The 22497-nt window shown below is 46.0% G+C and overlaps 1 long non-coding RNA gene across 2 annotated transcripts; it reads right to left on the reverse strand.

The window, feature by feature from the left end:
- Positions 1–374: 374 nt before the first annotated feature.
- Positions 375–3138, reverse strand: LOC123143373 (uncharacterized). 2 transcript variants are annotated; one of them, XR_006470817.1, is made up of 3 exons: positions 2689–3127; positions 2165–2277; positions 375–691 (listed from the first exon to the last, which is right to left on the reverse strand). It is a non-coding gene; the product is annotated as an uncharacterized lncRNA (long non-coding RNA). The 2 variants fall into 2 exon arrangements; XR_006470816.1 differs by having other exon boundaries at positions 2165–3138.
- Positions 3139–22497: the final 19359 nt, after the last annotated feature.

Here is a 22497-nt window from a genome sequence, read left to right on the forward strand (position 1 = left end):
AAACAAAAGGGTTAAAGGCCTGGGCAAGGCTAGAAAATTACTCTGGTACAGAATAGTCCCACCTTGCCCCCTTACATTAAATCCTCCCAATTTATATACGCTTTTTAGTTTTCTCGGCGTCAAGGAGCTGTCTCGGGAATTAAGGAGTGAAGCGTGCAAGGAATAATAAAGTCTCTGACTTGAGAATAAGGAAGGAAGGGTTAAAGGAAGGAAAGCCAGATAGGAAGGCATAATCAAAGGAGCAACAATGAAATTGAAGGGAGGATTAAAGTTAGGAAAGCCGGATTAAAGGAAGGCATAATCACAGGAGGAACAATGAAATTGAAGGGAGAATTAAAGGAAGCAAAGCCGGATTAAAGGTAGGCCTAATCACAGGAGGAACAATGAAATTGGAAGGGTTCAAATTAAAACAAGCACGAGCACACATTTGTCCCACGCATGAAGTCTTTTTAGAATTTCTAATACATACGAAGAGGGAGTGACCAATCAAAAGCATGCTGAAACAAAACCTGAAAACTAACCCTTTTCATCTCACTAAGTGGAAATGCTCTATTTTTGCCTTGAAGAAATCCACAACTGCTTCAACTCCAGCATTCTAACCTTCCCAAACTGAAATGCTGCTGCGGCCCTGTTTTTTTATCAAATTCTCTACCTGTGCCAGCGCCTATCTGAGCTCCTTGTACGACAGAACCTGCAGAACAAGAACCTCATGAGCAAGAATCTGAAGAATACTGCTGAAAGAACAAGAACCTGAAGAAAGTCACAATTAAGGTGATACTGATGAAAGTGCATTTTACTGTGCTTTTGACATTATTATTTGAAGGAGCAAATGCTCAAATTGAAACAGATTATTTGGGTATGGTACTTTAATTCCAGATGATCAACAAATGTCATGTTTTGATTCCTGGATCATGCATATATATCCTGCCATTCCAGCTCAAGTTAGACTAATGCAGCAAGACCATAAACATGTACTCCTGGTATACAGCGGAGCATACGGCATACAGCGGAGCAAGCTAATGCTGCTACACTGCTGAATTAAACATTCTTTGCCTAAGATGTCTATGCATTAATGTAATGCATGAAAGTCACTACAAACAAGCAGATACTCTTGTTTTTCTGTAGTACTCATGTTATCAAGCAGAAAAGGAAAAGAAGAGAAAAGAAACAACATTCATGGGAGTGGGAGATGCTTCTGCTAATCTGATGCCAGAAAGAAATGAAGAAAATAATGATGTCTTTGTACATACGGCCATAAACCCCAATGATAGAGCGAGCATGAACACTGAACAGGGAAAGCAAACGGTGCTCCGGCCTCCGGATCCAGTCAGAAAACGATCAAGGCATCACGTTCCCAAATCCTACCTCACCTGGTCATTATCAGTCCCTTTAATGTTCTGGATCAGGAGCAAGGTGTACTCCTCCCTGCCTTTTTGTTTGCCCTAATCCTACTCCCCTTTTTTGAAAGGGGTTTTTGTTTTGGAATTGGAATTCTTATCCGAATAAGCAGATCCTTCAGTATCACTGCCATTTCTGTAGCATTCCTTAATGGTAGTGTTCTTTTTTCCTTATTGTGTGATCTGAATAAGCACATTCCCAAAGCTATAAGATGCTTTAACTGAACATTTACAGACATCTGTTACTACTGGATAATCACCACATTACTACTACTGGTCACTACACTACATGGTCAGATTTGAGAAGAGAGCGAACTTTGGCTACATAAGATATTGTACATACCAATAGAAAGAAATAGCCCATGTGTCCATAGCAATAGAAAGAATTACTCTAGCACATTTGTACTTGCTGCAGAAATTATATGTTTGGTCACAAGTACTCAGGGTATATAATCTCCTACTCCAAATAGCTATAAACAGATAGAATCAGTAGCAACTCCAAATTAAATGACCATAGTAATTAGGAACAATTTGTTGTAAATTTACTCCTGATATTAGGAGTACTGTAATTTACTCCTGACATTTTGCAAGATTACTACTGGTACATTTAAACAGAACAATTTGCTGAAAATAGGAGTACATCATGATGATGAACAAGTACTCTAGCAGTTAACAGGAACAAATCATTGCAGCAACACATGAATTAAACCATGTCACAAGTCCAGTGCTAGCTATCTGTGGCACCATAGAGAAGAGGAGGAACTCACCTAGGTGGTTGTAGTCGAGGTAGAAGCTCGTCGCCGCCGTCCCTGCACGGCGAGGAAGAAGCTGCAGCACCGAGAGAGCCACGTCTTTAACAGTAACAGTAACAATCTATTACCTGCAAGAAGAATGAAGAACAATCTCTTGGATTACAGTACACTCACATAGTTATTGCTGTGGCAAGAATAAAATGTTTAAACACTGAATTTACTCCAAGAACTTAAACAACAGTCTAGAATATTGAAGTACAGCAAGCAGCAGAGATATCATCCTCCCACACTTGTTCCTTTGTTCTTAAGAAGATAAACATCATCATAGTACTCGAATTACAGAAAAGTTCCAGAAATAATGACTGAAACTTGGAAGCTGGGTCACAATCAGGAGTAATTGTAGCAATGAGGAACTAGCGAAAATACTGCACTCCTAATTAACTCTGAACATGGATTGATTACTCATCGAGGAGACGCAGAACGCTGCGGCCAGAGAAGCAGCAATGAAAATGAGACGGAGAATGTTGGGCATCAATTACTCTTAGGAAGATTTGGAACCACCGCAGATTAAGTCGAGAAAGGGAAGCACCACGGATTAAGGCGAAATTACTCCATCTATCTGTCAGTGCACTCTCCGCCCGCCATGGAGGACATGCTCCTCCCCGCTAGCCGCCTTCGCCGCTACCGGATCCAGCACCGCCGCCAGATCAGCCAATTTGGACCCAAAAAATGAGCTTTTTTGGAGCCAGGCAGATGCGTCGGGGGCAGAGGCGGGCGAATGCGTAGGCGGAAGCGGCGCTCGACGGGCATATGCGACGGCAGTAGCGCTCGCTCTGCCGGGGCATGCGGCGTCGCGCCGGCACTGGGACGGCGGAGAAATTCGGGGGGTGCGGGCGGAATGGTGGATGCGAGTTGAGTGGGCGATGCGACGACGAGAACTGATGATTCTCTGGACTGCCAGTTGTGTTGTGTCCCAAAAACTTCCAGGTTTTTTTAGGGTAATTTCAGGTTTTTATTTGTTTGTAAATTTACCACTAGCGACAGATATTTCGGGATGGAGGGAGTACTATTTTTGGCCACAGCGGCCTTGCGCTTGCCCGGCGCGCAAATGCAGAGGAGGCGTGAGGGAGAGGACAGGGGCACGGGAAGGAATGAGGAGGCGGCGTAGAAGGGTTCGTCACCGGCGTGGCAGCACTCTCCGGTCGGAGTGGCGCTCGCTCCTCTGTGTGTTGTGTGTCTGTGAGACAACGCGAGGGGAATGAGACGGTTCGAGGGGAGAGACGAGGAGAGTGGGGGATCGGCGGCATCGGCGGCGACTAGAGATAGTGAAGGGAACGGGAACAGAGACAATGTGTGCAGTTTGTGTCGCAACGAAAGTGTATCTTTTTTCTGAGAGCGTGCGTGTTTGTGTAGTCCCAGTCGTTTGGCCCAAGCCCAAAAAGTTCATAAAATGTCCAAAAAAACATCTGTTCAAAAAACATTTTTTTCAAAGAAATGTTAAAAATTCGTAAAAAGTTAACTCTTCCTTGGAAAGTATTTCAATTTTATGCAAATGTTAACTTTTATTAAAAAAATAAAATTTTAATGTTTAACCTTATCGTCGATGTTTATGAAAACTGGATATAAAAAATGATGCACACCGGCAAATGAAGCAGGTTGTGCAAAAACCAGTCACAGAAAAATATATATATAACATTTTCAAAATTATATTATACAGAAAAATGTTATTACCCCTAAAAAACATTATTACCCCTGAAAAAGGATTCTTTGCAAGAAAAGCATCTGTTCGAAAAATGATCTTTTTCAAAGAAATGTTCAAATTTCATAAAAATGTTGACTATTCTTTAAAAAGTATTCCAATTTTTATGTTAACATTACCTTCTATTTTTAAAAAGAAAATTTTAACGTTTAACATTATCATTGACGTTTATTACAATTGGATATAAAATGGTGCATAATGGCACAGGAAACAGGTTCTATTTTTTTCGCCCGGTGCAACGCACGGGCATGTGTACTAGTAATAATAAAGCACGGGTTGACTTCTTGGGTTCACCGTCACAATATGCTTTCTTTTTATGAATTTACGCTTTCAGTTTTTTCATCTATATTATTTTCTACATCCGAGGTGGTACTATTCATTGATCATATGGCCCGCCACGCACGACTGTTCCGTTGTTCCACGCACGACTGTTCTGTTATTCCTGTTATTAATCAGAAAGAAGTGTTTTGGTACGTAAAAGATCTCCACGAACAGGAAAAAGGAGTTGATCAAGGACACGAGACGGGACCGAGTTGACGTCCATCGAGATCAACCTACCACGCCTACATATAAAAACAGGAGGGGAGGCGGCGGCCAGAGGTAAGGGATGAGGAAGTGCCCAGGGCGGATCCGTGCGCGTCAGGGGCTGGGGAGTCGGATCCGGAAGTGGGCGGCGCGGGGGGGTCGCCGGCGGCGAGGAAGGCCGGAGCGCGGCTTCTCGGGCAGAAACGAGACAAGGAGGTGAGGAGAGAAGAAGCGACAAGCGACAAAGGAAGGGAGGTGCGACGACCTAGGCAGGAGCTCGCCGGAGCCGGGCGACGACCGACCGGCGCGGGTGACGGAGGGATACGACACGGCATTGCGAAATCCTTGGCAGGTGCGAGCGGACGACGGCGCCATGGACGGCTGAGCGCGCGACGACGCGGAGCCCTCCTGTCGCTATGGCGCCCCAGAGGAGTGCCCTGAGGCCGCGGATGCTGCTCCTACACCCGCACCACCAGCCCTAGGTCAGTCTCCTCTACGTGGTTCTATAGCGCAGCTCCCGTCTCGCACCATGCTGCTGAACTTCTGCCCCTCAACCCCACTGCTCCTCCTAAATTAGCTCAATGGCGTTGACTCTTCCATAGAGGATGCTGTGGTGTCAGGCCAGGCAGCATAACACTCGACGAGTACACGTTCTGCAGGTGGATTCGTACTCTTCCACTCTAATTTCTTGGTTAGAGTCAATGCCCTCATGGTGTTTGACGAATTGCTATTTCTCCACCGCCCCTGCATCAAGCTGCACACCAGGAAGATGGTTGATATTGGGTACAACATATCGCCAAAGTATATGGTTCTCTTTCTCGTTCCTTATTTCTTGTACAAGTTCATTACTTATTTGTTTACTAATTTTATGTTCACGATAGACTGATTGTGTTTTGGAATTTCACAATCCCTTCTATCTCTCTGGTATGATTTTGGTTTCTTGCCCTATTGTGCTGATATAGCGGGCTGACCTTAGGTAGTAAAATAAATCATGTCCCTTCCACAAAATAATAATTTTTTACTGTTACATACTCATCAATGTTACATGATGTGCAGTTTAGAAATTTGATTTCTAGGGGACTTTTACTACATGTCCAGTTATGGTTTCATGATAAAAGGAGCGCACACAAAACATTTGTTGAATTACTACTTGAACAAAATGTATGGAGTTCTTGTTGCGTGCTCCAAGTCATCAACCATGTAAAATAAATCCTATAAGCTGTTCTCACCATACAATCTTTTGAACCAATTTTGTGAAGTTAGTACAATATGATTATTGTTTTTGTAAGCTTCCCTATAGATATATTGGAGCTATGTACTCTGCAAAAGCCACTAAAATATATATGTAGACTTGCATAGAAATAATTCATTTTTAATTGTTATTTGGTGATTATGGCTCGCAGCCCTCGAGGCTGAGCAGCCGCCATTGGCTCGTGGGTATGGAAGCAGAGTCCGGGATGGCGATGGTGCTAAGGAGGACTCTTGGACGTCCACCGATTGCATCGCTGTTGCCGTACCCATGGAGCGACGCGGCTCCAACTACTTTGAGATGGTATTCCTCCCTCTTTCTTTCCTAACAGAATTATTCTTGTGTCATCCCCTTTTTTAAATGAAGTACAACCTGCTAGCTACCTGATGGGCACTGCCACTGAACTTGTCAACCCCTTCAGTTCTGCTGATGCATTGTAGACTCCAACAGTGGTGGAAAGGAATCAGATTCCAATGAAACTAGCACTATTGCTGAGATTCTTACAAATTGCTGGGAGTCAGCGCAAAGTACATGGACACATTGGTGCGATGTTTTAAAATTGTGAAACAGCCTCCAAGCTACTTGTGAAGGTGTCAATTTCTGCATTGATAAAGATTTAATTATACTTCTGATGGGATTTTTCCTGTTAGCTATCTGTACAAGAGAATGAACTTGAGAAATATTAATTTCTAGATAAATTTCTTTGGAAAGTGAAGCTTCCCCTGAAAATTAAAGTTTTTCATGGCTGGTTTTGAAAAAATAAACATACTAACTAAAGTCAATTTATTCAAACGATGTTTTCAGGGAAATAAAACCTGTCAATTGCGTGGTAGAGATGAGATTATTGGTGCAGAGGAATCAATATTACAACAGAACTTGAAGCTGCCGAAGATGCATGATGTTTGGTTTTGGTGGAAAGATCAGGTGCATATGAACAACCTATCATCTTCCATTTTTGCTTTTCCTCATTCAACGGGACAATTTCCTAATTCTTTGTTAGTACTCTCTGGAAAGATTATTAGTATGGATATAGGTTTGCCAAAATTTATTAGCACATGAGATTCTTTGTTCGGACCCCCTTTGGCTCTACATAATTCTTTGGAATGGGATTCTAGATAGATGCTTATGAACCTCATAAAAAGTAGTACGCCTTTGATCCTAACTGACTGTTTGTATGTCGGATGATTTCAACTTGCTATGTCCCAATATACTTTTTTTTCTAACAAAAACTGTAGGAGAAGTCCTAACAGTCTACACTTCTGCATTGTATCTTGAAATGTAGCATTTCTCTAGCATTACAAATGGTAGTTTGCAGATTGATTAGTTGGTTCCAGTTCCTTTAGCAGGTACATCACATCTCAATGATAATTCTATCCCACTACCGAAGAAAAAAAAAATATAATGATGATGTTCATTGGTGCTAGGCCTCCAGAAGTGAGTTTGTCGGATTTTCATTTTCTTTGTATATTAAATGTAATACATATACACTGATATAAAAGCATCATGACACCAACTTGATCCACGAGAGATCGTTCAGCCTCGCGCGTGGGTCGTACTTTCCGATCCACGAGAGAATTGCATCTATAGTCCTCGTAGTCGTTGGTGACCTCCAACTTGATCCTGAAACTTGCGTATTGCTTCAATACGGCCCTGGTACAAAAAAATACGTGATCAATATGGTCCCTGAGGTTGAAACAGCAGGCTTGGCTCTACACGTTGTATACATATCTCGTATTTCTATAGCTGACGGGCCCATTTGTCTGTGGGCCAAGAAATAAAAATGAAAAAGTTTGTCTGTGGGCCAAGAAATAAAAACAAAAAAGCGGGCCGAGAAATTTTCACATACACTATTTGTAAACTATGCAAACTTTTTTTTACATTATATAAACATTTTGGGAACGGGGAGGGGGATGGGGTTCGAACCCGCAGACAAAGCGTGTGCATGCGCTATATGTGTAGAGATGCACGCCTTATACATGCAGTCTTTTTTTTTTTTTTTGAGGATCAACCCAGCTACAAATTAACAATAGGTGGAAGAGCTATTACAATCCTCCCTGAGGATGCTTCTTAAAGCAGGAGGGAAGTCGCCAAACATGAAATAGTCTCCCTGTCTCCTTGCTAGAGCAGCAAGTTCATGAGCCATTTTGTTGCTGGATCTTCTCACACTTCTGAAGGATATTTCTCTGAAAACAGTCTTGAAGATGACCAGGGCAAACAAAGCGTCAGAGCCGAACGGTTGCTCGTACTGTTATTCAGCAAGCTAACGATGGCGGCACAGTCCGATTCCACGCACACTGGCCCCCTGTAGTATTTGCTCAAGACTGAAAGTCCATGTGCCACGGCAGCGATTTCAGCTTCTTCTGGGTTCATGCAAGCTTGCAAACGCTGCCCACATGCCATGGCAACCACTCCTTGGTTTGTTCTGACAATAATTCCAACCGCAGTATCGCCCGTGTTAGGCAGGAATGATGCGTCAGAGTTTAATTTCCAAATGCCGTCAGGTGGTGGTTCCCACCTACTAGTTACTACACTCTGTATGCGTGGTCATCGTTGCTCTTGGAGGTGTTTGGTCTGCATGTATCCCTTTCCCTACAGCACACTTGTGGATGTTCCCCGTGGCCTGATCCTGGGGCATCTTCCCCTTCATTTCCGCTCGCTGCTGCTCCACTGATTCAGTCTCCTGACGGCCGACCAGGGGGGCGTCATACTCATGATCAGTGAGCACTGGTCCTCTCGGTCTTGTTTCCTCAGCGTATTTAATCAAGAAACCCACTGATTGGCCAATCATAGCCTTGCCATCTGCATGGACGCAATCATGGCGCAGTCACCATGCTCGCCATAGCAACAACAGAATTTTCCTCCTTAGCTCTGAGTCGCATCTGCCCAACAGATTCTGGAGCCAGTCTACTCCAGTGAAACGGAGCTGGTCCTCATCTGGTAGATCCCAGTGGATTCTCATATTCTCACGGAGTGCACGGGCCTTTGTGCAGTAAATTGTTGCATGGAATTCATCCTCCGGCTCCATCCCACAGATGTTACATATGTTGTCCAGCTCTAGTGTTCTTTTCCATTTGTTTTCCTTGGTGGGAAGTGTTTTAGTCGCCACTCGCCACGCAAAAATCTTCACCTTTTCTGGTACCTTCGCTTTCCAGATGAGATCCCAGCTGCTTCTATTTTCCGCGTCATTTGTGGAGCTCGACGCCAAGGCATTACTTTGCTGTTTGATCTTTGCTCCCAGCTTGTATGCACTTCGGACAGTAAACACACCAGATTTCTCATCATGCCAAGCGACGCAGTCCTCGGCTCTGTATCCGGGGATTTTAATCTTGCAAATCTCTTCGCATCATAGGGCTGAAAGAGTTGATGGATCAGTGCCACGTACCATTCTTTGCTGTCCGGTTTCATTAGCTGGTTCACCCATCTTAACCTCGACCTTCTCTTAAACTCTGTTACTTTTAGTCCACATTTTCTTGGAACCCATTGGTCTCTTTGAATCTGAATTTTCTTCCCATTCCTAACTCTCCATATCAGACCATTTTTCAAAATCTCAAGGCCATGTTCGATGCCCCTCCAAGCTTGGGAAGCATCCGCAGCAAAAACGGTATCGAGGAGATCTCCCTTGGGATAGTATTTTGACTTGAGGACCCTTGCACATAGGCTATTTGGATTCTGAATTAGGCGCCAACTTTGCCTAGCGAGGAGGGCTTGGTTGAAGATCTGCATATCCCGGAAGCCAATACCTCCTGCCCTCTTGGGTTTGGTCATACGCCCCCAAGACATCCAGTGTACTTTCCTTTGTCCTTCATCTTCTCCCCACCAAAATTCTCTGATGAGCCGCTCATATTTATCACAAAAGACCACAGAAATTTTGAATACCCCCATAGCAAAAGTAGGTAGCGCTTGGACTATCGACTTGACATGAACTTCCTTTGCAGCTAAGGACATGTGACGACCAGTCCAATCCGTGCATCTCTTCATAAATCTGTCCATAATAGGTTGGAAATGCACATCTTTCATTTTTCCTTCCAGGGTTGGGAGTCCAAGGTGGACATGTGACGACCAGTCCAATCCATGCATCTCTTCATAAATCTGTCCATAATAGGTTGGAAATGCAGATCTTTCATTTTTCCTTCCGGGATTGGGAGTCCAAGGTATTTACTTTCAAAGGTAGAGGACTCGCAGGCTAGGATATCCTTTATTTCCTCCTACAAAGCACTAGGGCAATGCTCACTGAACAAGATAGAGCATTCGCTAACGCTCAACAGTTGGCCAATGCATTTTTCAAACATGGTAAGCGCCCTTTTAACCGCCCTAGCCTGGTTGCTAGATGCCTTAAAAAACACCAAACTATCATCCACAAACAGTAGGTTTGAAATGCCAGGACTGTTGCGTGCCACTTTGACAGGTGAGATACTACCACCTTGAACCTCCCTGTTGAAGATTGTGGCAAGCCCATCAGCGACAAAAAGAAATAAATATGGGCTAAGGGGGTCACGTTGTCTTAGGCCTCTTGATGGAAGAAACTACTCCAACACTTCCCCGTTCAACTTCACCGAGTACCGAATGGATTTCACACACCTCATGATCCACCTTATCCGAAGTGCATGAAAGCCCAGCTTTTCCAAGGCTCCTTTCAAAAAGTCCCAATCCACTCTGTCGTATGCTTTTGCGAGGTCTAGCTTATATGCACCATGTGTGTTATGAGGGTTCTTGCTCCGTTGGATTTTATGAAAACACTCAAAGGCTATGATGGCGTTGTCCGTGATAAACCTCCCCGGAATGAACGCACTCTACGTTTTTGAGATTAGACCATATAGCATTGGCCTCAAGCGGTTCACCAAACATTTTGATTACCTTGTATATAACAATACAGAGGCTTATTGGGCGGAAATCTTTCAGGCTCCGTGGGTTCTTTCCTTTGGGGATGAGGACGATCGACGTATCGTTTATTCCTTCTGGCATGATCCCGTTTTCAGAAAAACTCCGCACCGCGGACACCACCTCTTTTTTCATTGTCTCCCAATTTCGTTGGAAAAAGCGGGCCGGAAATTCATCCGGTCCTGGAGCTTTTAATGGGACAATTTGAAAAAGGGCATCGCTTATCTCTTTCTCTGTGAACTCCTGAATCATTCTTTTGTATATCCTCTCGTCTACCTTGCGAGGTAACAGATTAATCAGCTCAAAAGGCGCCACCCCTTCCTCCTTTGTGTACAGGTCTCTGAAGAAATCTGTAGCAACGGCGTTGAGTTCCTTTTTCTTTTCTATCCAAATTCCCTCGTCATTTTTCAGTCTCTTTATAGTGTTGTTTTTCTGCCGCCAGGTGGCCTTGCGATGGAAATAGCGCGTGTTCTGGTCGCCCTCTCTGATCCAGGTAGCTCGCGATCTTTGCCTCCACATTGCTTCTCTTGAGAAACGTTGCATGAAAAACAAAATAAAAATCTACGCACACACAATGATCTATCCATGGAAATGCATAGCACCGAGGGGGAGATTGTGTCTATGTATCCTCGTAGACCGTAAGCGGAAGCGTTTCTCAACGTGGTTGATGTAGTCAAACTTCTTCGTCCTTCAACTGATCAAGTACCGAACGCACGACACCTCCGTGTTCTGCACACGTTCAGCTCGATGACATCCCTCGCTGATACGTCCATATTGCATCATGTTTTCTTACTGTTATTTATGATATTTTTATGCATAATAATGCTTTTTGGAGTAATTCTAATGTCTTTTCTCTCATAATTTGCAAGGTACACACCAAGAGGGAGAATTCCGGCAGCTGGAAATCTGGACCTGAGAAAGCTACGTCAGGCTACCTATTCTGCACAACTCCAAACAAGCTGAAACTTCACGGAGAATTTTTATGAAATATTCGAAGAATATTGCAGCAAATAAGTATCAGAGGGGGCCCACGAGATGGGCACAACCCACCTGGGCGTGCCAGGGAGCCCAGGCGCACCCTGGTGGGTTGTGCTCACCCAGGCCCACCTCCGGTGCCCATCTTCTGGTATATAAGTCATTTTGACCTAGAAAGAAAATAAGGAGAGGACTTTCAGGACGGAGCGCCGCCGTCTCGAGGCGGAACTTGGGCAGGAGCACTTTTGCCCTCCGGCGCAGCGATTCCACCGGGGAACTTCCCTCTCGGAGGGGGAAATCATCGTCATCATCATCACCAACAACTCTCCCATCTTGGGGAGGGCTATCTCCATCAACATCTTCAACAACACCATCTCATCTCAAACCCTAGTTCATCTCTTGTGTTCAATCTTGTTACCGGAACTATAGATTGGTGCTTGTGGGTGACTAGTAGTGTTGATTACATCTTGTAGTTGATTACTATATGGTTTATTTGGTGGAAGATTATATATTCAGATCCAATATGCTATTTAATACCCCTCTGATCTTGAGCATGATTATAATTTGTGAGTAGTTACTTTTTTTCTTGAGGTCATGGGAGAAATCATGTTGCAAGTAATCATGTGAATTTGATATGTGTTCGATATTTTGATAGTATGTATGTTGTGATTCCCTTAGTGGTGTCATGTGAACGTCACCTACATGACACTTCACCATACTTGGGCCTAAGGGAATGCATTGTGGAGTAGCAATTAGATGAAGGGTTGCGAGAGTGACAGAAGCTTAAACCCCAGTTTATGCGCTATTTGTTGGGGATCGTAGCAGAAATTTAAAATTTTCTACGCATCACCAAGATCAATCTATGGAGTCACCTAGCAACGAGGGAGAGGAGTGCATCTACATACCCTTGTAGATCGCGAGCGGAAGCGTTCAAGTGAACGGGGTTGATGGAGTCGTACTCGTCGTGATCCAAATCACCGATGACCGAGCGCCGAACGGACGGCACCTCCGCGTTCAACACACGTACGGAGCAGCGACGTCTCCTCCTTCTTGATCCAGCAAGGGGGAAGGAGAGGTTGATGGAGATCCAGCAGCACGACGGCGTGGTGGTGGAAGTAGCGGGGATCTCGGCAGGGCTTCGCCAAGCTCAGCGAGAGGGAGAGATGTCACGGGAGGGAGAGGGAGGCGCCAGGGGCTGTGGTGCGGCTGCCCTCCCTCCCCTCCACTATATATAGGGGCCCTGGGGGGGAGGGCGCCGGCCCCTGGGAGATCCAATTTCCATGGGGGGCGGCGGCCAAGGGGTGGCTTCCCCCCCAAGCCAAGTGGGGGGCGCCCCACCCCTAGGGTTTCCAACCCTAGGCGTAGGGGAGGCCCAAAGGGGGGGCGCACCAGCCCACCAGGGGCTGGTTCCCCTCTCACTTCAGCCCATGGGGCCCTCCGGGATAGGTGGCCCCACCCGGTGGACCCCCGGGACCCTTCCGGTGGTCCCGGTACAATACCGGTGACCCCCGAAACTTTCCCGGTGGCCGAAACTGGACTTCCTATATATAATTCTTCACCTCCGGACCATTTCGGAACTCCTTGTGATGTCCGGGATCTCATCCGGGACTCCGAACAACTTTCGGGTTACCGCATACTAATATCTCTACAACCCTAGCGTCACTGAACCTTAAGTGTGTAGACCCTACGGGTTCGGGAGACATGCAGACATGACCGAGACGACTCTCCGGTCAATAACCAACAGCGGGATCTGGATACCCATGTTGGCTCCCACATGTTCCACGATGATCTCATCGGATGAACCACGATGTCGAGGATTCAATCAATCCCGTATACAATTCCCTTTGTCAATCGGTACGTTACTTGCCCGAGATTCGATCGTCGGTATCCCAATACCTCGTTCAATCTCGTTACCGGCAAGTCACTTTACTTGTACCGTAATGCATGATCCCGTGACCAACCACTTGGTCACTTTGAGCTCATTATGATGATGCATTACCGAGTGGGCCCAGAGATACCTCTCCGTCATACGGAGTGACAAATCCCAGTCTCGATCCGTGTCAACCCAACAGACACTTTCAGAGATACCTGTAGTGTACCTTTATAGTCACCCAGTTACGTTGTGACGTTTGGTACACCCAAAGCACTCCTACAACATCCGGGAGTTACACGATCTCATGGTCTAAGGAAATGATACTTGACATTGGAAAAGCTCTAGCAAACGAACTACACGATCTTTGTGCTATGCTTAGGATTGGGTCTTGTCCATCACATCATTCTCCTAATGATGTGATCCCGTTATCAATGACATCCAATGTCCATAGTCAGGAAACCATGACTATCTGTTGATCAACGAGCTAGTCAACTAGAGGCTCACTAGGGACATGTTGTGGTCTATGTATTCACACATGCATTACGATTTCCGGATAACACAATTATAGCATGAACAATAGAAAATTATCATGAACAAGGAAATATAATAATAACCATTTTATTATTGCCTCTAGGGCATATTTCCAACAGTCTCCCACTTGCACTAGAGTCAATAATCTAGTTACATTGTGATGAATCGAACACCCATAGAGTTCTGGTGTTGATCATGTTTTGCTCTAGGGAGAGGTTTAGTCAACGGATCTGCTACATTCAGGTCCGTATGTACTTTACAAATATCTATGCCTCCATTTTGAACATTTTCACGAATGGAGTTGAAGCAACGCTTGATATGCCTGGTCTTCCTGTGAAACCTGGGCTCCTTGGCAAGGGCAATAGCTCCAGTGTTGTCACAGAAGAGAGTCATCGGGCCCGACGCATTGGGAATCACCCCTAGGTCGGTAATGAACTCCTTTATCCAGATTGCTTCTTGTGCTGCCTCTGAGGCCGCCATGTACTCCGCTTCACATGTAGATCCTGCCACGACGCTTTGCTTGCAACTGCACCAGCTTACTGCCCCACCATTCAAAATATACACGTATCCGGTTTGTGACTTCGAGTCATCTAGATCTGTGTCGAAGCTAGCGTCGACGTAACCCTTTACGACGAGCTCTTCGTCACCTCCATATACGAGAAACATATCCTTAGTCCTTTTCAGGTACTTCAGGATATTCTTGACCGCTGTCCAGTGTTCCATGCCGGGATTACTTTGGTACCTTCCTACCAAACTTACGGCAAGGTTTACATCAGGTCTGGTACACAGCATGGCATACATAATAGATCCTATGGCCGATGCATAGGGGACGACACTCATCTTTTCTCTATCTTCTGCCATGGTCGGGCATTGAGCCGTGCTCAATTGCACACCTTGCAATACAGGCAAGAACCACTTCTTGGACTGATCCATATTGAACTTCTTCAATATCTTGTCAAGGTACGTACTTTGTGAAAGACCAATGAGGCGTCTTGATCTATCTCTATAGATCTTGATGCCTAATATATAAGCAGCTTCTCCAAGGTCCTTCATTGAAAAACACTTTTTCAAATAGGCCTTTATGCTTTCCAAGAATTCTATATCATTTTCCATCAATAGTATGTCATCCACATATAATAAGAGAAATCCTACAGAGCTCCCACTCACTTTCTTGTAAACACAGGCTTCTCCATAAGTCTGTGTAAACCCAAACGCTTTGATCATCTCATCAAATCGAATGTTCCAACTCCGAGATGCTTGCACCAGCCCATAGATGGAGCGCTGGAGCTTGCATACCTTGTTAGCATTCTTAGGATCGACAAAACCTTCCGGCTGCATCATATACAATTCTTCCTTAAGAAAGCCGTTAAGGAATGCCGTTTTGACGTCCATTTGCCATATCTCATAATCATAGAATGCGGCAATTGCTAACATGATTCGGACGGACTTCAGCTTCGCTACGGGTGAGAAAGTCTCATCGTAGTCAACCCCTTGAATTTGTCGATAACCCTTAGCGACAAGTCGAGCCTTATAGATGGTCACATTACCATCCGCGTCTGTCTTCTTCTTAAAGATCCATTTATTTTCTATGGCTCGCCAATCATCGGGCAAGTCAGTCAAATTCCATACTTCGTTTTCATACATGGATCCTATCTCGGATTTCATGGCTTCTAGCCATTTGTCGGAATCTGGGCCCGCCATTGCTTCTTCATAGTTCGAAGGTTCACCGTTGTCTAACAACATGATTTCCAGGACAGGGTTGCCGTACCACTCTGGCGTGGAACGTGTCCTTGTGGACCTACGAAGTTCAGTAGGATCTTGATCCGAAGTACCTTGATCATCATCATTAACTTCCTCTCTAGTCGGTGCATGCACCACAGGAACATTTTCCTGAGCTGCGCTACTTTCCGGTTCAAGAGGTACTTTCCTCCCACTTACTTCCTTCGAGAGAAACTCGTTCTCCAGAAAGGACCCATTCTTCGCAACAAAGATCTTGCCTTCGGATCTGAGGTAGAAGGTATACCCAATGGTTTCCTTAGGGTATCCTATGAAGACGCATTTCTCTGACTTGGGTTCGAGCTTTTCAGGTTGAAGTTTCTTGACATAAGCATCGCATCCCCAAACTTTTAGAAACGACAGCTTAGGTTTCTTCCCAAACCATAATCCATACGGTGTCGTCTCAACGGATTTCGACGGAGCCCTATTTAAAGTGAATGCGGCAGTCTCTAAAGCATAGCCCCAAAATGAGAGCGGTAGATCGGTAAGAGACATCATAGATCGCACCATATCCAATAGAGTGCGATTACGACGTTCGGACACACCGTTTCGCTGAGGTGTTCCAGGCGGCGTGAGTTGTGAAACGATTCCACATTTCCTTAAGTGCGTACCAAATTCGTGACTTAAATATTCTCCCCCACGATCTGATCGTAAGAACTTTATCTTTCGGTCACGTTGATTCTCCACCTCATTCTGAAATTCCTTGAACTTTTCAAAGGTCTCAGACTTGTGTTTCATTAGGTAGACATACCCATATCTACTCAAGTCATCAGTGAGAGTGAGAACATAACGATAGCCTCCGCGAGCCTCAACACTCATTGGACCACACACATCGGTATGTATGATTTCCAATAAGTTGGTTGCTCGCTCCATTGTTCCGGAGAACGAAGTCTTGGTCATCTTACCCATGAGGCATGGTTCGCACGTGTCAAATGATTCGTAATCAAGAGACTCCAAAAGTCCATCTGCATGGAGCTTCTTCATGCGCTTGACACCAATGTGACCAAGGCGGCAGTGCCACAAGTATGTGGGACTATCATTATCAACCTTACATCTTTTGGTATTCACACTATGAATATGTGTAACATTACGTTCGAGATTCATTAAGAATAAACCATTAACCAGCGGGGCATGACCATAAAACATATCTCTCATACAAATAGAACAACCATTATTCTCGGATTTAAATGAGTAGCCATCTCGCATTAAACGAGATCCTGATACAATGTTCATGCTCAAAGCTGGCACTAAATAACAATTATTGAGGTTTAAAACTAATCCCATAGGTAAATGTAGAGGTAGCGTGCCGACGACGATCACATCGACCTTGGAACCATTCCCGACGCGCATCGTCACCTCGTCCTTCGCCAGTCTCCGCTTATTCCGCAGCTCCTGTTTTGAGTTACAAATATGAGCAACCGCACCGGTATCAAATACCCAGGAGCTACTACGAGTACTGGTAAGGTACACATCAATTACATGTATATCACATATACCTTTGGTGTTGCCGGCCTTCTTGTTCGCTAAGTATTTGGGACAGTTCCGCTTCCAGTGACCACTTCCCTTGCAATAAAAGCACTCAGTCTCAGGCTTGGGTCCATTCTTTGGCTTCTTCCCGGCAACTGGCTTACCGGGCGCGGCAACTCCCTTGCCGTCCTTCTTGAAGTTCTTCTTACCCTTGCCTTTCTTGAACTTAGTGGTTTTATTCACCATCAACACTTGATGTTCCTTTCTGATCTCCACCTCCGCTGATTTCAGCATTGAATATACCTCAGGAATGGTCTTTTCCATCCCCTGCATATTGAAGTTCATCACAAAGCTCTTGTAGCTTGGTGGAAGCGACTGGAGGATTCTGTCAATGACCGCGTCATCCGGGAGATTGACTCCCAGCTGAGACAAGCGGTTATGCAACCCAGACATTCTGAGTATGTGCTCACTAACAGAACTGTTCTCCTCCATTTTACAGCTGAAGAACTTGTCGGAGACATCATATCTCTCGACCCGGGCATGAGCTTGAAAAACCAGTTTTAGCTCCTCGAACATCTCGTATGCTCCATGTTTCTCAAAACGCTTTTGGAGACCCGGTTCTAAGCTGTAAAGCATGCCGCACTGAACGAGGGAGTAATCATCAGCACGTGATTGCCAAGCGTTCATAACGTCTTGGTTCTCTGGGATTGGTGCTTCACCTAGCGGTGCTTCTAAGACATAATCTTTCTTGGCTACTATGAGGATGATCCTAAGCGACTGAAGGATTCTGTCAATGACCGCGTCATCCGGGAGATTAACTCCCAGCTGAGTCAAGCGGTTGTGCAACCCAGACATTTTGAGTATGTGCTCACTGACAGAACTGTTTTCGTCCATCTTACAACTGAAGAACTTGTCGGAGACTTCATATCTCTCGACCCGGGCATGAGCTTGGAAAACCATTTTCAGCTCTTCGAACATCTCATATGCTCCGTGTTGCTCAAAACGCTTTTGGAGCCCCGGTTCTAAGCTGTAAACAATGCCGCACTGAACGAGGGAGTAATCATCAGCACGTGATTGCCAAGCGTTCATAACGTCTTGGTTCTCTGGGATGGGTGCATCACCTAGCGGTGCTTCTAGGACACAATCTTTCTTTGCAGCTATGAGGATGATCCTCAGGTTCCGGACCCAGTCCATATAGTTGCTGCCATCATCTTTCAGCTTGGTTTTCTCTAGGAACGCGTTGAAGTTGAGGGCAACGTGGGCCATTTGATCTACAAGACATATTGTAAAGACTTTAGACTAAGTTCATGATAATTAAGTTCATCTACTCAAATTATTCAATGAACTCCCACTCAGATAGACATCCCTCTAGTCAGCTAAGTGAAACATGATCCGAGTCAACTAGGCCGTGTCCGATCATCACGTGAGACGGACTAGTCAACATCGGTGAACATCTTCATGTTGATCGTATCTTCTATACGACTCATGCTCGACCTTTCGGTCTTCCGTGTTCCGAGGCCATGTCTGTACATGCTAGGCTCGTCAAGTCAACCTAAGTGTATTGCGTGTGTAAATCTGGCTTACACCCGTTGTATTCGAACGTTAGAATCTATCACACCCGATCATCACGTGGTGCTTCGAAACAACGAACCTTCGCAACGGTGCACAGTTAGGGGGAACACTTTCTTGAAATTATTGCGAGGGATCATCTTATTTAAGCTACCATCGTTCTAAGCAAATAAGATGTAAAACATGATAAACATCACATGCAATCAAATAGTGACATGATATGGCCAATATCATTTTGCTTCTTTTGATCTCCATCTTCGGGGCGCTTTGATCATCTTCTTCACCAGCATGACATCATGATCTCCATCATCATGATCTCCATCATCGTGTCTTCATGAAGTTGTCACGCCAACGATTACTTCTACTTCTATGGCTAACGTGTTTAGCAATAAAGTAAAGTAATTTACATGGCGTTATTCAATGACACGCAGGTCATACAAAAAATAAAGACAACTCCTATGGCTCCTGCCGGTTGTCATACTCATCGACATGCAAGTCGTGATTCCTATTACAAGAACATGATCAATCTCATACATCACATATATTTCATTCATCACATCCTTTTTGGCCATATCACATCTCAAGGCATATGCTGCAAAAACAAGTTAGACGTCCTCTAATTGTTGTTGCAATTTTTTACGTGGCTGCTATAGGTTTCTTAGCAAGAACGGTTCTTACCTACGCCAAAACCACAACGTGATATGCCAATTTCTATTTACCCTTCATAAGGACCCTTTTCATCGAATCCGTTCCGACTAAAGTGGGAGAGACAGACACCCGCTAGCCACCTTATGCAACTAGTGCATGTCAGTCGGTGGAACCTGTCTCACGTAAGCGTACGTGTAAGGTCGGTCCGGGCCGCTTCATCCCACGATGCCGCCGAAACAAGATAAGACTAGTAGTGGCAAGAAAATTGACAACATCTACGCCCACAACAAGTTTGTGTTCTACTCGTGCATAGAAACTACGCATAGACCTAGCTCATGATGCCACTGTTGGGGATTGTAGCAGAAATTTAAAATTTTCTACGCATCACCAAGATCAATCTATGGAGTCATCTAGCAACGAGGGAGAGGGGTGCATCTAATACCCTTGTAGATCGCGAGCGGAAGAGTTCAAGTAAACGGGGTTGATGGAGTCGTACTCGTCGTGATCCAAATCACCGATGACCGAGCGCCGAACGGACGGCACCTCCGCGTTCAACACACGTACGGAGCAGCGACGTCTCCTCCTTCTTGATCCAGCAAGGGGGAAGGAGAGGTTGATGGAGATCCAGCAGCACGACGGCGTGGTGGTGGAAGTAGCGGGGATCTCGGCAGGGCTTCGCCAAGCTCAGCGAGACGGAGAGATGTCACGGGAGGGAGAGGGAGGCGCCAGGGGCTGTGGTGTGGCTGCCCTCCCTCCCCTCCACTATATATAGGGGCCCTGGGGGGGCGCCGGCCCCTCGGAGATCCAGTCTCCAGGGGGGCGGCGGCCAAGGGGTGGCTTCCCCCCCAAGCCAAGTGGGGGGCGCCCCACCCCTAGGGTTTCCAACCTTAGGCGCAGGGGAGGCCCAAAAGGGGGGGCGCACCAGCCCACCAGGGGCTGGTTCCCCTCCCACTTCGGCCCATGGGGCCCTCCGGGATAGGTGGCCCCACCCGGTGGACCCCCGGTGTCGTGGAATTGTCACGGCAGATGTCCTCGAGCTAGGACTTAGTCGTGGAGCCATCGCAGCTAGGAAGCTTGAAGGGGTTAATGCGGGACAAGGAACACGAGGGTTTATACTGGTTTGGCCCCTTACGGTGAAGGTAAAAGCCTACGTCCAGTTTGAGGTGGTATTGATTAGGGTTACGATCACCAGGGAGCAAAACTGTTATGCCCGGTTCTCGATCAGATTGTTCTCTGCCTTAAACCGCTGCCGGGTTGTCCCTTTATATAGGGAGGCTGACGCCCTGCAGCTCTCAGAGTCCCGGCCGGCTCATAAGAGTGTCCGGCTCGGACTCTCAACTATTCTTGCCTTACACTACAAGTTCTACCATAACAATGATTGCAACTACGGGCCTTAAGCCATATCCGGGTCTTAAGCCCATCTTTGGCCCACCGTCTTCAGGCTTGGCGCCGGGCTTCTGGAAATGACCATATGAGTAACCCGGCCCCTCCTGGCGGGTGACTCTAAGGTCTATATCCTCAACATTAGGCCCCAGATTGATTTGAGCCGGCTCATGTCAATCTCCCATTCCTTCGACAGAAAACCTCCGGCTCACAATTGTGTGAAGGCCATAACCCGGCATGACATCATCCTCTGGACTCCGGGTAATCCGCCGTGACGTCATCTTCCATTAAGCCCGTTTTTTACTCCACCAGATTCGCAACGGATCTTTTTCTTTACTGTCATCCCGAAAATCGAGGCGTTTCGTGGGGAGATAACCACGCCGTGGTCTCCTTGATTCTCGCGCCCACTTATGAGCTCGCCTTATAAATAGGCCGGCCCGACGGGCTTTCAGCCACTTCTCTCTCCTTCATCTTCTTCCTCGCGCCACTGCTCCCCTGCCCGAGCTCTGCTACTGCCTCCGCCGTCGCGCCCCCGGACTTCGTCAACCTTGGCCGCTGCATCACCCTGACCCGGTCCAGACAAACGGCGGCAACCTCCGCTCCTCTTCAGCTTCGGTGAGTCCTCGCCACTCCATAGGGCAGATCCGCACTAGGGCTTCATAGTTCCTCCTCTGTTCTTCGTAGTTCATCGCGGCTCTCAGTAGATTTGAATTTTACTACCCCTTTTTGATCTTAGCTCTGTATAGACTTACTGCGGTAGACGTTGAAGACCTATTTCACATGCAAATAGCCCTCTTTTTACTGCATAAGAGCCTTGTTCAAGCTCAAGAACCTCCTCACGTCTGTTTCTAGGTCTAGAAACTTTTCTTTTGCCCGACCATTTTGATCCAAAATATTTACTGCGATGTGTGAAACCTGTTTTACCACACTTAGTAAAAAACTGCAATCATTGAGTCTCGGCGGTTTACATTTCCGGTTTAAAGAAACCACGCGCCGTAGAACCTTCCGGCTTAAAGAAAACCATGCGCCATAAAATTTTCGGCTTAGCTGTGATAAGGCCTGTAGACAATCAAATTACTCTCAATCCCTCGGCGGCTTAAATAGCCCGATGCACTTAAGTGTATACCATTAGTCCCCTTCATAAGCCGCCACCTTGACATTGAACTGTAGATTTCTTCCGGCTCATAATTAACCCGGACGTTTTTCCTTTTATCATAGACTACCGACTTTCACCATGCCTCCCAAAGCTCCCAAAGCCTCCATTACTTGCAACTGGATGAGGTCCAATGTCACCAATGAGACCCTAGCGGATTTTGTTAAGTCTGGATATCTGCCCAAGAAGGACATCATGTCCTACCGTGCCCCTGACCCATCAGAAGAGAGACCACAACCAAAGGACGGGGAGGTAGTGATTTTTGCGGATCATATGAGCCGGGGCTTCGCACCGCCCGGTTCAAAGTTTTTCAGAGACGTTCTGAATTTCTTCGATCTGCGGCCGCAGGACATAGGACCCAACTCAGTGTCCAATATCTGCAACTTCCAAGTGTTCTGCGAGGTTTACCTTGGAGAAGAACCTAGTCTGCTGCTCTTCAGAGAGCTTTTTTACTTGAACCGTCAGAATGAGTGCGCCAATGGGCCAAGTCTAGAGCTAGGTGGCATCTCCATTCAGCAGCGAAGGGACTGCCTTTTCCCTTACGCAGAGCCGCCCAGCCACC

Source organism: Triticum aestivum, chromosome 6D, assembly GCF_018294505.1.
Source record: "Triticum aestivum cultivar Chinese Spring chromosome 6D, IWGSC CS RefSeq v2.1, whole genome shotgun sequence".
NCBI classification, from domain to species: domain Eukaryota; kingdom Viridiplantae; phylum Streptophyta; class Magnoliopsida; order Poales; family Poaceae; genus Triticum; species Triticum aestivum.